The following is a 15,530-nucleotide window of genomic DNA, read 5'->3' on the forward strand; positions in this document are numbered from 1 at the left end:
GCGCGAGGGGCTTTGCTTAAGGCCATAGAGAGAGCGACTGAGATGTAATACCATGCCATCAGGAATAGGATACCTCCGTCGTGTCCCGTGAGATTAAGTGAGCTCGTCGTTGACCTCGCCGTAGTTGTCGTCATGTCGTAGGTTGCCAAGCAAAGCCCTCCAGTGTTCGAACCCTAGTTCTTCCGTGAGTTTGTTGGACGCAGATCCCAGACTCCGATATTTGGCGCGTCAGGTAGGGGGGACTTGTCGTCTTCGCGCCTTCGACCTCAACGTCAACATCGACATGGATGACGCCTCCGCTCGCCGGGAGCACGCTGCGCGTCGAGCTATCGCCAGGGTCCACACACCGCCCGCCGCTCGAGGTGCCCCGGGACGGTGCTCTCATTCCGCCACTGTGCCCGTTGGGGATCAGGTGGCCTCCTTCGTCCACCCGTCGGTGGACAGGCAGGCGCTTGGCCGCTCCGTTACTTCCTCCATGCCTGCAACTCGCAGCCCCCCTGCTTCGCACGCTGCATTGCTCATGGCTCAGGGGCTGCTGCGCTGTCGCCCCGCCAGGGACGGTCGTGACGCCTGGCTTGAGCGCGTTCCTGAGCTTATCTCCGCCGCACGCGGTGGCCAGGCGCCCCCTTGCTCCTTGTCCGCTTCACCGTCATGCCCCGAGCGACCCGGACGCACCGCTTCTCCTCCTTTGGCCCGCGACACAGTCGGATGGTGCCGCGCGACGTGCGCCTCAGAGCTAACCCACGGTTCGTCCATGACCGACGCCGCCGAATCGTCAGTCATGTCCCCCAGGGCGCTGCAGGGTCGCCTGCATCCTCGACGGGGCCCAGACCCCTTCGTCCAGCTGCCACCTCAAGCGTTTCTCACGGAGGCGAACGCGGCACTGCCGGCGCCCAAGTTCGCCGGCCGCCTGAAGTGGAGGTCCCCCGTCGCCTTCGACGCCAGTGATCACCCCAAGTCCACTAGGTGTGGGTGTTGTCCATCTGCTGTGCACTCCCACCATCAACGGTGTGGCCGTCGCCAGGATGCTCATCGACGGCGGCGCATGCCTCAACGAGCTCTCGGTGGAGACTTTCGAGACGCTCCAGGTGTCCTACGAGCGATGCCCACCAGACCCTTCTTGGGCGTCACTCGCGGCTCCGCCCTGCCCTTGGGGCAGGTGCGCCTCCCCGTCACCTCCGGCACTCGTAAGAATTACCGCACGGAGTTCATCTTCTTCGATGTCGCTCACATCACCTGCCCTATGACGCTATCTTGGACTACCCGACGCTCTCCAAGTTCATGGCTAGGACCCACCATGCCTACGGCCTCATCAAGATGCCCGGGTGCAGCAGCACACTCAGTGTCCGTTGCGATGAGAAGGACGAGACGCGCCCCCTCGCACGCGTCTACAAGGCGGCCGCCACCATATCCCGGCCGAGGAGGATGCCCCTGAGCCTGCCGAGCCGGCGCCCGCGAGGAAGAAGCTTTTGTTCTCCCATGAGCGGGCCAAAACAAAGAAAGTGTTGTTGGATGGGAACCATGCGGACCCCTTCCTCACCATCGGTAGCGGCCCTCCCCCCGTGCAGGAGAGCGCGCTCGTGGCCTTCCTTCGGGCGAACACCGATATGTTCGCTTGGACGGCTTCGGACATGTTCGGCGTACCAAGGGAAGTGATCGAGCACCACTTGACGATGTGCCCTAAAACGCGCCCCGTCAAGCAGAAGGTACGGCGCCAGGCGACCGAGAAGCAAGACTTCGTCGTTCAGGAGGTTGAGAAGCTCCAAGACGCCGGAGTCATCCGCGAAGTACACCACCCAGAGTATATAGCCAACCCCTTTGTCGTTGCCAAGCCGCATGGCGGCAAGCCTATGCGCGTCGACTTCACGAACCTCAACAAGGCCTGCCCCAAAGATTGACCAGATAGTAGACTCCACTTCAGGGTGCGATCTGCTCTGCTTCCTGGATGCCTTCTCAGGCTATCATCAGATCAAGATGGCAAGGGAGGATGAGGAGAAAACCGCCTTCATCACCCCTTGTGGGGTGTTCTGCTACGTGTGCGTGCCCTTTGGCCTGAAGAATGCAGGGCCACCTTTCAGAGGCTGCTGCGCATCTACCTTCGGTGCCAGATGGGGAGAAATGCGGAGGCATACGTCGACGACATCGTCATCAAAACGCGCGAGGCGCGTACCCTCATCGAGGACCCGGGAGAACTTTTGCCAACCTGCGCAATGTCAACCTTAAACTCAACCCTGCCAAGTACGTCTTCGGTGTCCCTTCTGGGAAGCTCCTGGGCTTCTTGGTCTCCCATCGCGACATCGAGGCTAACCTTGAGAAGATCAATGCCATCGAGCAAATGCGTCCGCCACGTAGCCTCAAGGAGATGCAGCGCCTGGCGGGTTGCATGGCCTCGCTCCGTCGTTTCATATACAAGTTCGGCGAGCGGGCTCTACCGTTCTTCAAGCTCATGAAGAGGTCCGGCCCCTTCAAGTGGACCCCAGAGGCCGACGCTGCCTTCGATGACCTCAAGAGGTACCTCACGAGCCCTCCCGTCATGGTCGCCCCGCGCCCTCGTGAGCGCCTGCTACGGTACCTGGTGGCCACCCCTAAATGGCCAGCGCGACCCTTGTGGTGGAGCAGGAGGAGCGAGCCTGCGTCAAGAAGAAGCCCGCCAAGTTCGCGCCTGCAGATGCCACCCCCACGAAGGCATCGCTTGGCCCTCTCAAGGCTCTGCTGGTGCCTATCGAGTGACCTCCTCAGGAGGCCTTTGGAGTCCCGCCTCCAGAGGCCGCCGCGGTGCCGCTGCCTGAGCTCCCTGGTAAGCACGACTTGGACACCACGGTCACGCGCCTCGTCGAGCACCTAGTCTACTTCGTCAAACGGTGCTGCGAGACGCACGCGAGCGATGCAGCAGAAGCTCCTACCGGCACTCCTCATGTCCTCTAGGAAGCAGCGTCACTACTTCCAGGGGCACCCAGTCAGAGTGATCTCCTACCCGCTGGAGCAGGTCCTGCGGAGCCCGAACGCCACCTTCCGTGTCGCTAAATGAAACATCAAGTTGTAGCCCTTCGAGCTGGAGTTCATCACGGGGTAAATACGCAAGGCTACATGGCTACATAAATAGTACTCTAACAATACTCACATGCACTTAAAGGGTTATCAAGTGGATAAGCACCAGTTTAAATTCAAACCAAAACCTCATGGCGTGATCTCAAACCTGCGTGCACTCTCACATCCTAGCACATGATTTGTGAAACCACACTACACAATCTGAAGCAAACTTCGTTTCTATCCTGGTGCCGGGAGTCAATGTTTTCGTATGGAACTGATGCATATTAATTACTCTCGGGCAATTCCATTCGCGCAGTCACACGACTCTCTTCCCAAGCTGATTCTTGAATTAGACAAAAGACTAAACAATTACTCTTGTTTCATTTCAACAAATGATTAATGGCTATTCTTCTTAAACGCTTTCATCACTGATCATGCGTCATGACCCTCCATGGAATATTCGTCCTTCCTCGGGGTAGATGATGATTTCGAATTTATCTTCTGGATGTTTTTCTTGGTGTAAAAAAATATATCCTGCACACTATGCTGTAGAATTCTCTGCTAAAAAAACAATGTAAAAGTAATAGGAAGGGGATTTTTGCTGCATGTATATCAAAGAAAGCACCAAGGTAGTTTACTCCCATGGGGCGTACTCCCATCGATCGTCACCCTAATTATCAGTATACACAATCTGCCTCTCTTCGAAGACATAAGTTCACCATCAAATTAAAACATCTTGTCTTGCTCAACTTTGAGTTCATTGTAGTGACTAAAATTTGTCATAACCAGTGATATACCAAGTGCAACACCTTGCGTATGAACCTGCAAAACCATGGGGAATGCCATATAAATTAATCTCATGGTATTGCTAATCCTAATTGGACTGGTGTTTGTTTCTTTCCGGTTCGTTGTAGTAGTACCAGTCCGCGAAGGACACAAACAAACACCAAACTTCAGTTAGATCAGCAGCAAAAACAGATGTGGGCATGTGGCAACGTGCAGCTTGAATTAATCCGGTAGCTTAGCCTCTCCTTTCCTCCCTTATTCTTCATCCTTAAATGAGCAGCGCATATATGATTAGCCTCTCCTTTCCTCCTTCCTTATTTTTATTTTTCGTCCTTAAATGATAATATGCAGCAGCGCATATATGGAAAGATTATGCTCTCTTTCCTCCCTTCCTTATTTCTGTCACGTCGTCTCCTCAAATTATCCTGGATGCATGCCTGTCTCATGAATCCGTTTAGCCTCTCTTTCCTTCTATTTCTCATGTAATTAATGCCCCTCTTTCCTTCTCGTGTAATCACTAATTAGCCTCTCCTTCTTTCCTCATTTATCCTTGCGATCTCTGAGAAGGTGTTGAACCGGTATGGGTTAAGCCATCCTCTTGTCTCTTAGGGCCCAAGCCCATGTAGAGGTACTGACCTAAGGAGGCACCCAACCATCCCGTTCCCAGCTGAGCCGCCACACACACGCACACACACGGGAGAGGAACTCACACGAGTTGCCAGACTTAGCTCGAGCAGTCTGAAGGTACTGCTCTCCCTCTCGATCTCAACATGGTATCAGAGGCCAGGTACGGCGGGGCCTGAGGTGACGACGACGACGGCGGCTGGCGAGGCGGCGGGGCCCGCAAGGCGTCGGCGTGGATCAAGAGCGAGCCTCTTGTGCAGAGAGGCTGCGCGGAGGACGGGCGATGGGTGGGGCTGGTTCTTGCTGCCCCGGACCTCTTCTCCATCTCTGTTCTGCTGCGTTTCGAGAGGAGGAAGAAGGGGAACTGCATCTGGGGCAGTTGCTGCTGCTGTTTGCCCAAGGAGTAGGTCGCAGCAGCTGGTGCTGCTGAGGGGGAGAGGGAAGGGGAGGTGCTGTGTGCTGTTGCTGCTGCGTGCTCTGTTGAGCTGCTGTGCTCTCACTGCTGTATGCTGGTGGCTAGTGCTGGTTTGCTGTGCTCACTACTGCTGTTTGCAGAGGAAGGAGGAAGAGGCTGTCGTTGCTGCTAGTCAGGAGGTGTGAGCTGCTGCTGATTGCTGAAGGTGAAGGGGGGAACACTGCTGTTGTTGTTGCTGGGTGCTGGCGTGCTGCTTATAGCCAGGGAGAAAAGGGAGGACTGTGCAGCTGTAGGGCTGTGTTGCTGAGGCTTGCTGTTGCTGATTACCAGATCGGAGATGGGTGAACCAAATGCTCTAGCTGAGGCTTTCGAGAAGCTTCCCAAGATCCTCGCAGACTCCAACTCTGGGGCCATCATTCCTCGATAGGAAGTGGCTCAGAAGTTCGTAATGTCACCCCTAGAATGAAGCTGGAGGGGGCCACAAATTATTTGAGTTGGTCCAGGAGGCATTGCTGGTTGTGGAACAGAAGGAACTTGATGGGCACTTATTGGGTGTGGTTGATGAACCAAGAGACAAGACTACCGCAGTGGGAAAGAGGTGGAAGGTCATAAACTCTGTGCTCGTTGGCTGGTTGTTGAACTCAGTGATGTCCTCCATTGGACGCTCTATGAAGGGACTATCCACATCCGCCGAGATATGGAAGACTCTATCCACCCAATACTCAGGCAAGGGTAATTTCGTGCTAATTGCTCAGACTGAGGGGAAGATCATCCGGCTGCGCTAAGGTGACGACATGTCAGTGATGGCCTATATGGTAGAGCTGCAGACTCTATGGGCGGAGCAGAATAACTGTGATCCTCTAGAACTTTATGATGCGGCTTGCATCGAGTCAGGGCGCAAGTGGATTGCATGCAATCGTGTGCTGAAACTGTTGGAAGGACTCAGAGGCTGCTTTTATGGCAGGGGGCATCCCTGTTGTACCAACCTCTCCTGCCAACTATTGAGGAAACTATAGCAGCAATGTCTCAAGAGGAGGTGAGGCTATCTCTTGAGCATGCAGACTGAAGGCTGTGTCGGCTTCGACATTTGCAGTCGCTGAGCGCATGGAGTGAGGGGATCCCAACAAATGTCATATCTATGGGGAGGTAGGTCATTGGAAGAGGGAATGTCCAACTCATGGTAGAGGTAGGGGATACAACAGAGGGGAACTGGCAGAGGCAGAGGTGGATACCTAGGGAGCTCAGGGGGTCAACTTTCTAGGGGCAGAGGTGGCTACTCAGCGGGTCAGAGGGTGCATATGGTAATTGAAAGGGACACTGGGACGTCACAGGGCGAGGGAGTTGATGAGATTGCCTATGGAGACTTTGCTCAGTGGGCCTCCACTGATGAAGGTAATCCGACGAAGGCATTTCTTACTCCTAATGAGAGTGCTTCAGAGTGGGTCCTAAACTCTGGAGCATCTAAGCATGTTGGGGGTAATTCCTGTGTGCTTGAGTCTTACCATAAGCATGCTCCTACCCACAAGTGCACTATACAAACCGCCGATGGTACAAATCAGCCTGTCGTAGGGGTTGGCACAGTCAAATGCACTTCAACCATCTCCTTATCGCCAGTTTTACATGTGCGAACTTTTCCTATCAATTTGGTCTCTTTCGGTGCTCTCATTGATCTCTTCCAGTGCTCTCATTGATCAAATAGACTGTCGCGTGATTCTTGACAAGTTCGCTTGCTTGATTCAGGAGTGCTAGATGAGCCAGACGGTTGGGACTGACACCAGTCATAGGGGGCTCTGGTACATGGGCCAGGAGGTGCAACCAGACTTGGTGTGTGCTGCGACCATGGAGGACAAGGAGAAGCAAGGGATCATGTATCTTTTGATATGATCCATCACTATAGGATGGATCATGTATCTTTTGATAAGATGAGTAGAATATTTCTAGATGTTATGTGTGGAATAGGCAAGGGCAAGTTGACATGTGATGCTTGCGAATATGCAAAACACACACGAGCCTCATATGCAAGTAAGGGACTTAGGAGCATATCTCCTTTTATGCTCATTCATTCGGCTGTATGGACTAGCCTAGTAGTGCCAATGAATGGAAAGAAGTATTTTGCTACCTTTATTGACTGCTATTCTCATATGACTTGGATTTACTTGATGCGTCACAAGGATGAGGCGTTTAGTTGTTTTCAGAACTTCCATGCTCTTGTAAAGAACCAATTTCAGGTGCAGGTCAAGGTGCTCACGACTGACAATGGTACAGAGTATGTGAACAATATTTTTGGGGCTTTCATGGCTAACCAAGGGATTCTTCATCAAACTTCATGTCAGGACACCCCACCTCATAATGGAGTGGCCGAAAGGAAGAATCGTCATATTTGTGAGGTTGCTCGGTCGTTAATGTTTACCATGAATGTGCGTAAGTTCTTATGGGATGAAGCAGTTATGATAGCCACATACCTGATCAACCGGACACCTTCCACGATACTAGGTATGAATTCTCCGTGCGAGATGCTCGTGGAGATAACAAGTTTGTTGTTTCCCAAAAGCTGTTTGGCAGTACTTGCTTTGTTCGTGATCGCCGACCATCTGTTGGAAAGCTTGATCCTCGAGCACTGAAGTGTGTCTTTCGGGGATACTCTTCTAGTCAACAGGGGTATAAATGTTGGTGTCCCTTTGAAAAGCGTAGGTTTGTGAGTATGGATGTTACCTTCAGGGAGTCTGAGCCATACAATGGTGCGCTGACTGATCTCAGTCTGCTGTTTGCAGAGCTTGACCACCTACATCATGTGCAAGATGGTAAGAGGGGGAGAAGGATGTGTCTCGTACTCAGGGTGATTCCATGGGCAATAACACTGATAATGATGTGCAAGTTCAGGTCCAATCAATAGTGGGAACAATTCCGGTTAGTATTCTCACTGATGATGATGTGCAGGTTCATGTTGAGCCAACTGTCGATACACTTAAGATTGGTGCTCTTCGGGTTCATGTTCGGGATTGATGGCAGACGAACACCATGGTGTACTCTCGATGGCGACCACACGTGCAAGGGGAGCAGCAAGGCAATGTGGCAAAAGTGCAGGGGAGCAGCAAGGCAGTGAGGCAAGAGTGCAAGGGGAGCAGCAAGACAGTGAGACAAGCTCATCTCACACAGTGGAGGTGCCCATTGCATTGCGAAAGGCTACACGTGAAGCGACAAGAAAGTGTGAAGTAGCAAGGAAGGCTCTACCAAAGGATGATGCTTGTGATGATCTTGATATTGGCAATTTTGTGTCTTATAAGGCTTTGTCACCCTCATATAAGGCCTTTGTTGCTTCCCTTCAAACTGTGTCAATTTCAAAGGATTGGAAGGCTGCAAAACAAGATCCGAAGTGCCGTGAAGCGATGATAGAAGAGTTGGAAGCACCGAGAAAAACGAGACATGCGTGCTCACCACATTGCCGACAGAAAAGAAAGAAGTGAGTTGTAAGTGGATCTATATAGTGAAGCATAATCCTGAAGGGAAGGTGGAACGGTATAAGGCCAGATTGGTTGCCAGAGCATATAGTCAAACTTATGGAATTGACTATGATGAGACGTTTGCTCCCGTGGTAAAGATGAATACAGTAAGGATATTGTCTCCTGTGCTGCAAACTTTGGGTAGAAGTTGCATCAATTAGATGTCGAGAATGCCTTCTTGCATGGTGAGTTGCAGGAAGAAGTGTACATGGAGATACCACCAGGTTTTGGTACCTCAAAGACTACGGGGAAAGTATGCATGCTGAAGAAATCCTTGTATGGACTGAAGCAATCACCAAGGGCATGGTTTGATAGGTTCAGACGTGCTGTCCGTGGTATGGGGTATGGTCAGTGTAACGGTGACCACACGATGTTCTACAAGCACTCTCATCGGAAGATCACCATTCTTGTTGTTTATATGGATGACATTATCATCACTGGAGATGATAAGGAGAAAATAAAGAGATTGAAGGGCTGTTTGAGCAAGGAGTTTTGAGGTAAAGGATTTGGGTAACCTAAAATACTTCCTTGGCATTGAAGTGACTCAGACATAGAAGGGAATCTCTTTGTGCCAACGAAAATACACCTTGGATCTCTTGAGTGACATGGGCATGATGGGATGTCGTACTGCCTCTACTTCGATTGAACAAAATCACCAAGTGACAACACAATTAGGAGAGCTTGTGAATAAGGAAGATTATCAGAAATTGGTTAGGAGGTTGTTGTACTTGTGTCATACCAGGCCCGACATTACGTATGCTATGGGGGTGGCAGATACATACATGAATCAAGGAGTGGGCATCTTGATATTGTGAATAGAATCCTGAGATACTTTAAGGGGACTCTGGGTGAACGGTTGTGGTTTGGGAAGAGTGGACATCTTGAGGTGGATGGCTATAGTGACTCTGACTGGGCCAATTGTCAAGTTCAACTTCTCGGTACGTGTTTGTGGGAGGAAATTTGGTGTCATGGAGAAGCAAGAAACAGCCGGTTGTGTCTAGGTCAACAACAGAAGCTGAGTATAAAGCATTATCTCAAGGGTTGTGTGAGATGCTCTAGATGTAGTACCTACTGAGCGAGTTGAAACTTCTGAGGGAGGGACCCTTGTAGGTGTGGTCTGACAATCAGTCAGCTATAGCCATAGCTAATAACCCAGTTCAACATGATAGGACAAAGCATGTGGACATTGATCGCTTCTTTATTAAGGAGAAACTTGATGCCGTGATCATCAGCCTTAGAGCATCTCCGACAGGCGTGCTACGAAGCGGCGCGCTAAAATTGTTTTGGAGCGTTGAAATGCCCTTTTTTAGCGCGCAACAAGGTGCCCGCTCTAGCAGCCGCCGCAAAATGGGGTGCGGCATTGCCGCTCCAGCAGGCGCTGCAAAATGCAGCGTGCATGAGCAGCCAAACGCTATGAAATATTTCAAACGTAAAACATTTTTGCATTCGAGCAACACAACATAATTTAATTGCATGACATAGTTCAAAGTCATCCAACGAGGGTCATGACAAATATGAAGTTCACACACAAAGAAATGGCATATGGACAATCATGCCTCATATTCTTCCTCCTCTTCTTCGTCCTCTTCTTCGCCCGAGGACAAAGACGATTCGTCGTCCTCGTTGTGAGCCATGTGTCCATCCATGAGACCATCTCCAACGACATCATGCAAAGGCGGCGAAGCTATGTCCGGCATACCGGAAGCCATGTGTGCACCCATGTCACTCGGAGGAGCTCCCATGCCTCCTATGAGAGAACCAAAACCCATGCCTCCCATGGTAGCTCCGAAACCACCAATGCCTTCCATAGATGCTCCCATGCCTCCCATGGTAGCTCCGAAGCCACCCATGCCTCCCATGCCTCTGAAGCCCCCCGTACTTGTTCCCAATCCTCCCATGGTAGCTCCCATGCCTCCGAAGCCTCCCATACCTCCGAAGCCTCCCATGCCCATGGATCTTTTTTGGGCCAAGACTTCATTATGGGAAAGATTGATGAACTCCTTTTGCCTATCATCGAAGGAAAATGTGTTCATGAAGAACAAGTGCTTCTCCCATTCCAATAATCTAGCTCGCTCCTCCATGGTCAATTTCTTCTCCAATGCCACCTTCCTCTCCTCGGTCACCACCTCCTTTCCTTGGCCGCCAACCTCCTCTCCTCGGCCACCGCATCTTGGCTCCTTGCCATCCTCCTCACCTCGGTTGCTTCCTTTCTTGCATCCAAAAGAGCATCCATAGCAGTCGTTAACTCATCATCTCCTCTCCTCTTCTTCTTTTCTTTTGCATCTTTCTTACTTCCATTTGGTCTTTTTGGCTTGGAGTAGGCAATCGAGTTTGGTGTAGGGCTTCTCTTGCCATCATCACTTGATGCCTCCTCATCAAGATCCAAATCAATAGTTCCCATGCTTTTCTCTTGGTCATCACGGGGCTTCCATTTCTCTACATCATTACTTCGTAGCAATGGGCCAACACAAATGCTCTCCCTTTCTTGATCTTGCGTTTCTTGCCTTTCTTCTCCTCTCCTCGAAATAGGTTTTGTGTAATAGTGAGCTACAAACAAAAGACAAGTTAGCACTTGGAACACCAAACAAGCATGAACATGGAACGTAAAGAAATTTCACTTACCCTATCTCTATCATTAGTGCCACTTGGGTTTATCATGTCAACTCACTTCATTGCCGCCGCCCACCATTGACAATCTTTGTTGATTATTGATACTCGTGATCTGCGTTGGGTTTTTCGTGAAGAGGAACGGGTTATCGCAGCACAAAGTGGGTACGTGTTTCCCTTAGTTATGAAACCAAGGTTTATCGAACCAATAGGAATATCAACCACAATCGTCTTCAGCGGCTGCACACAAAAGAACAAACAACTTGCACCCAACGTGGGCAAGAGGGTTGTCAATCCTCTTGTCTTGTTATTTGCAAGCAAGTGAGGTGTGTAGATAATTGTAGATAAAAAAAGGACAGCCCGGTGCATGTAGCTTCCGCTTGTGCAGGGTCCGGGGAAGGGTCAGACCGCTTGTGTAGATAATTGTAGATAGTAAGATAAAATAAAAACAAGTAAATAACTGTTAGGAATAAGCAACTTATCTATATTGAAGGCCCAAGGGGCATATATATATTACACATGACTTGAGGTGCAAGGAAAGTAAACATAGACTAATAAGGACTCCTAGACTAATACTAATAGACTAATAAGGACTCCTAGACTAATACTAATAGACTAATAAGGACTCCTAGACTAATACTAATACTTCCTAACACCCCCCCTCAAATGCAAAGCGTATGCAATAGCATTGCATTTGAAGAAGTGTAATACTAAAAAACAATGATAATCCAAATCCGCGTCTTGAGAGTGTCGTTGTAGCATGAAGAGTCTTCAAAACTTGTCGAGTCGCCGAAGGAGAGAACGAAGAGATGGCACATCAGAGGTAGACACCGCATCACTTGAAGATACAAGATAAGTATCAAGAGAAGATGGGTTGTCAAAAGAAGATTGCACATCAAGAGGAAAACACCGAAGAGATGGCACATCAGAGGAAGACACCGCATTACTTGAAGATACAACATAAGTATCAAGAGAAGATGGGTTGTCAAAAGAAGATGGCACATCAAGAGAATAAAGCATTGCACGGAAAATCATAGTCCACGACAACCGTCGGTGAAAGCTCGGCGGATAAGGCACGATGGACGTAGATCGACAATGCAAAAGAAGTCCAAAAAATCCTATAGAAAACAACAAGGGCAAGTAGGCCACAAAAGTTGCATAGAAAGGATGAGGACCGGAAAAAGGCCGAAGGACTAAGGTATGGTGGACTCGCATGGCATGAGAAAACACAAAATATCAACGGATTTGGTGGACGCAGCGGAAAACAAAGAAAACTAGAAAACACACACTAGATTAGAGATGATGGCAGCGGAAGAGAAAAAATGAAATCATGGCGGCGAAGGCCAATTCCAACCAGAGTGTGCGTCAGACGGTCCTGACTGTGTATGAGGTGGTTGCTCAGTGCAGGAAGCCTGAGACAGAATACCAGCAGTACCCGTCGAGGAAGAACCTGAAGCAGCGAGCAGACGCTTAAGTCGCAGAATATCCTGCTCAGTCAAAGCGATGGCTGAAGCTGTCGAGGTAGATGACGAAGTATCTGTAGATGATGATTGCGCCTGGCGCAAGTGGTTCTTTTTCGTGTAGCAGTGGGACTCAATATGACCATCTTTGTTGCAGTAGCCACAATGTGGACGGGGGCGACCTGAGCCTCCAGAAGGAGTGGGCAAGAGTGGCGGAGCACTCGAGTGAGAAGGGGTCGGTGCAGCAGGGGGTGTAGAAGTAGCACGAGCAGCGAGCACCGAGGGAAACTCCAGCAAACCAGCACCACGTAAGCGAGTCTCCTCAGCACGAATCTCAGAAAGCGCCTCCATGAGAGAAATACGGCCACGAGCAAACAACTGAGCACGCCGAGGCTTAAACTCCTTACGGAGCCGAGACAGGAACTCGTAGACGCGATGAAACTCCAAGTTGGTTTGGACAGCCTGGCAACAGGGGCAAGTACGACAACCAGCGGTACGGAGAGAATCGAGCTGGCGCGAGATAGCAAAACTCTGTGCATAGAAGTCATCAACATTAGAGTCACCCTGCTGAAGAGCATGCTCCTGACGAACCACGGAGAGGTATAAGGCATCACCAGAGGGTGCATAGCGCTGACGAAGGCGAGTCCACATCTCAAAGGCAGTAGGAAGGCCCAAATACTCAGAGGCAAACTGAGGCAGAACACTAGCAGTGAGAACAACTGCAGCACGAGCATCATCATCAAGCCACTAGGTGTAAGCGGGCAGAGCACCGTGATACACCTGAAGAGCCTCCTCATAAGCCAAGACCTTCTCATCATAAGCACTCCCAGCGGCCTCATCATCAAGCTTAGCCGCATCCTTTGTGGCCTGAGGAGCATCCGTAGGGAGAGCCGGTGGGGTCGGCGGAGTAGGAGCCATGGGAGGAACCAGACGTGGCGGACAACAAACCTCGCCAGAGAGAACTCCCCAGAGACGGATGCCACACATGTGAATGCGCATGAAGCCAGTGAACTCGGTGTAGTTAGTACCATCGAAGATCACCGAACAACGAGGGACAGCAACATAGCCAGATGCAGTAGACATTTTTTTTAGGAAAGGAAATTAGTCAACGGGATGGGAAACCACGTCGACAACAGAGAGAACGAGCCGATCGTTCTCGAGGGCAGAAACCACGTCGGCTGGGGTGGGAACCGCGAGATCCTGGTCCAGGTAGGTGGAGAGATCCTGGTCAAGGTTGGTGGAGCGATCCCGTACAACACGGCGGTAGGTGGAGCGATCCCTGTAGACAGCAGTCGGGGAAGCTGATCCAAGATTGGATCGGGTGGAGCGGACCTGCCTGCAGCGCCTCGGCCTGGTGCCTCGCGGGATCGGACCTGCCTGCAGCGCCTCGGCCTGGTGCCTCGCGGGACCGGGTGGAGCGGACCTACAGCGCCTCGGCCTGGTGCCTCGCGGGACCGGGTGGGGCGGACCTGCAGCGCCTCGGCCTGGTGCCTCGCGGGACTGGATCGAGACGGGGCAACAGCGATCTGGAGCGGACCTGCAGCGCCTCCGTGGAAGGAACCTGCAGCCGATCCGGAGCAGGCTTTGAGACGGCAGCTGGACGGGGAGGAGAAGGAGATCGAGGACAGACTTCGATCGGGAGTAGGAGAGAAGGATCAATCACACGAGTTGCAGCGTGCAAAAAAATTAACCTACCTCTAATACCATGTTAGGAATAAGCAACTTATCTATATTGAAGGCCCAAGGGGCATATATATATTACACATGACTTAGGTGCAAGGAAAGTAAACATAGACTAATAAGGACTCCTAGACTAATACTAATAGACTAATAAGGACTCCTAGACTAATACTAATACTTCCTAACAATAACAACAAGGTAACGAAGGTTTTATTAATATGTTGTGAATAGACCCGGGGGCCATAGCTTTCCCTAAGGGCATCTCTCATGGAAAAATAGCATACAGTGGGTAAACAAATTATTGTTGGGCAATTGACAGAAAAGCGGATGGTTACGCGATATCCACGGCAATGATCATGTGTATGTGTATATAGACATCACGTCCATAAACTAATAGGCCGACTCCTGCCTGCACCTATTACTATTACTTCACTTCAGGAGCGCTTCTATGCTTGCCTCTCTACGTATTAAGTTCATGACGAACGAAGTAATGCATGGGGTAAGATGACATGATGTAGACAAAGTAACTCAAGCAACATGAATAAACCCCACCGTTTTATCCTTGTAGCAGCAACACAGACGCATCTTGTCCCCTTCTGTCACTGGGATATAGAAACTCACCAGGTTGAACCTACCACAACGCACCTCTCTCACCGAAGAAATACCGATCTAGTTTGCCAAACTATTTCAATAGATCGGAGAGAATTACGAAGCTATCATAATCATGCACATAAGAATCATATAAGTATTCAGAGGTGACTCAAATATTTATCATTAATAATCTGAACATAAACCCACAATTCATCAGATCCCAACAAACGCACCGCACAAAAGGAATTACATCATATGGATCAAAGCGAAGATGCGATGATCATTGTATTGAAGATCAAAGAGAGAGATTGTCATCTAGTTACTGACTATGGACCCGTAGGTCTGTGGTGAACTGACTCACACATCATCGTGAGGGCAGCAAGGTTGATGAAGAGGCCCTCTGTGATTGATCCCCCCTCCGGCAGGGTGCTGGAATGGAGCTTCAGATGGCCTCCCGTCGGAACAAAGACTTGTGGCGGCGTAAAAGTGTTTCGGGACTCCCTCTGGTGTTTTTAGGGTAAATAAGAATTTATAAGCCGAAGAATGGAGTCGGGAGGGCCACGAGGGGGGCACAAGCTATCAGGCCGCACCCCCCCCCCCCGGTCGCGCCCTGATAGCTTGTGGGCCCCTCGTGAGGCCTCCAACCTTCTTCCGATGCTCGTTGGTCTTCTTTTGGTCCAGAAAAAATCACCAGAAACATTCAGGGCAATTGGACCTCGTTTGGTATGGAAAACCTGCAAAGTGAAAAACACTCAGAAAACAGCAACTGGCGCTGGGTCAATAGGTTAGTGCTAAAAAATAATATAAAATGATAAATAAATACCCCAAAAGCATACT

At 50.4% G+C, this 15,530-nt stretch overlaps 1 protein-coding gene and 1 long non-coding RNA gene across 5 annotated transcripts in view; both read left to right on the forward strand.

Moving 5' to 3' along the window:
• Nucleotides 1-15,530, forward strand: part of LOC123426031 (ATP-dependent DNA helicase SRS2-like protein At4g25120) — an 80,431-nt gene that overhangs the window by 23,404 nt on the left and 41,497 nt on the right. The window lies entirely within an intron of this gene.
• LOC123426034 lies at nucleotides 4,966-6,979 on the forward strand. The gene is made up of 2 exons (XR_006621988.1): nucleotides 4,966-6,477; nucleotides 6,596-6,979. It is a non-coding gene; the product is annotated as an uncharacterized LOC123426034 (long non-coding RNA).

Source organism: Hordeum vulgare, chromosome 2H (genome assembly GCF_904849725.1).
Source record: "Hordeum vulgare subsp. vulgare chromosome 2H, MorexV3_pseudomolecules_assembly, whole genome shotgun sequence".
In the NCBI taxonomy this organism is placed as follows: Eukaryota; Viridiplantae; Streptophyta; class Magnoliopsida; order Poales; family Poaceae; genus Hordeum; species Hordeum vulgare.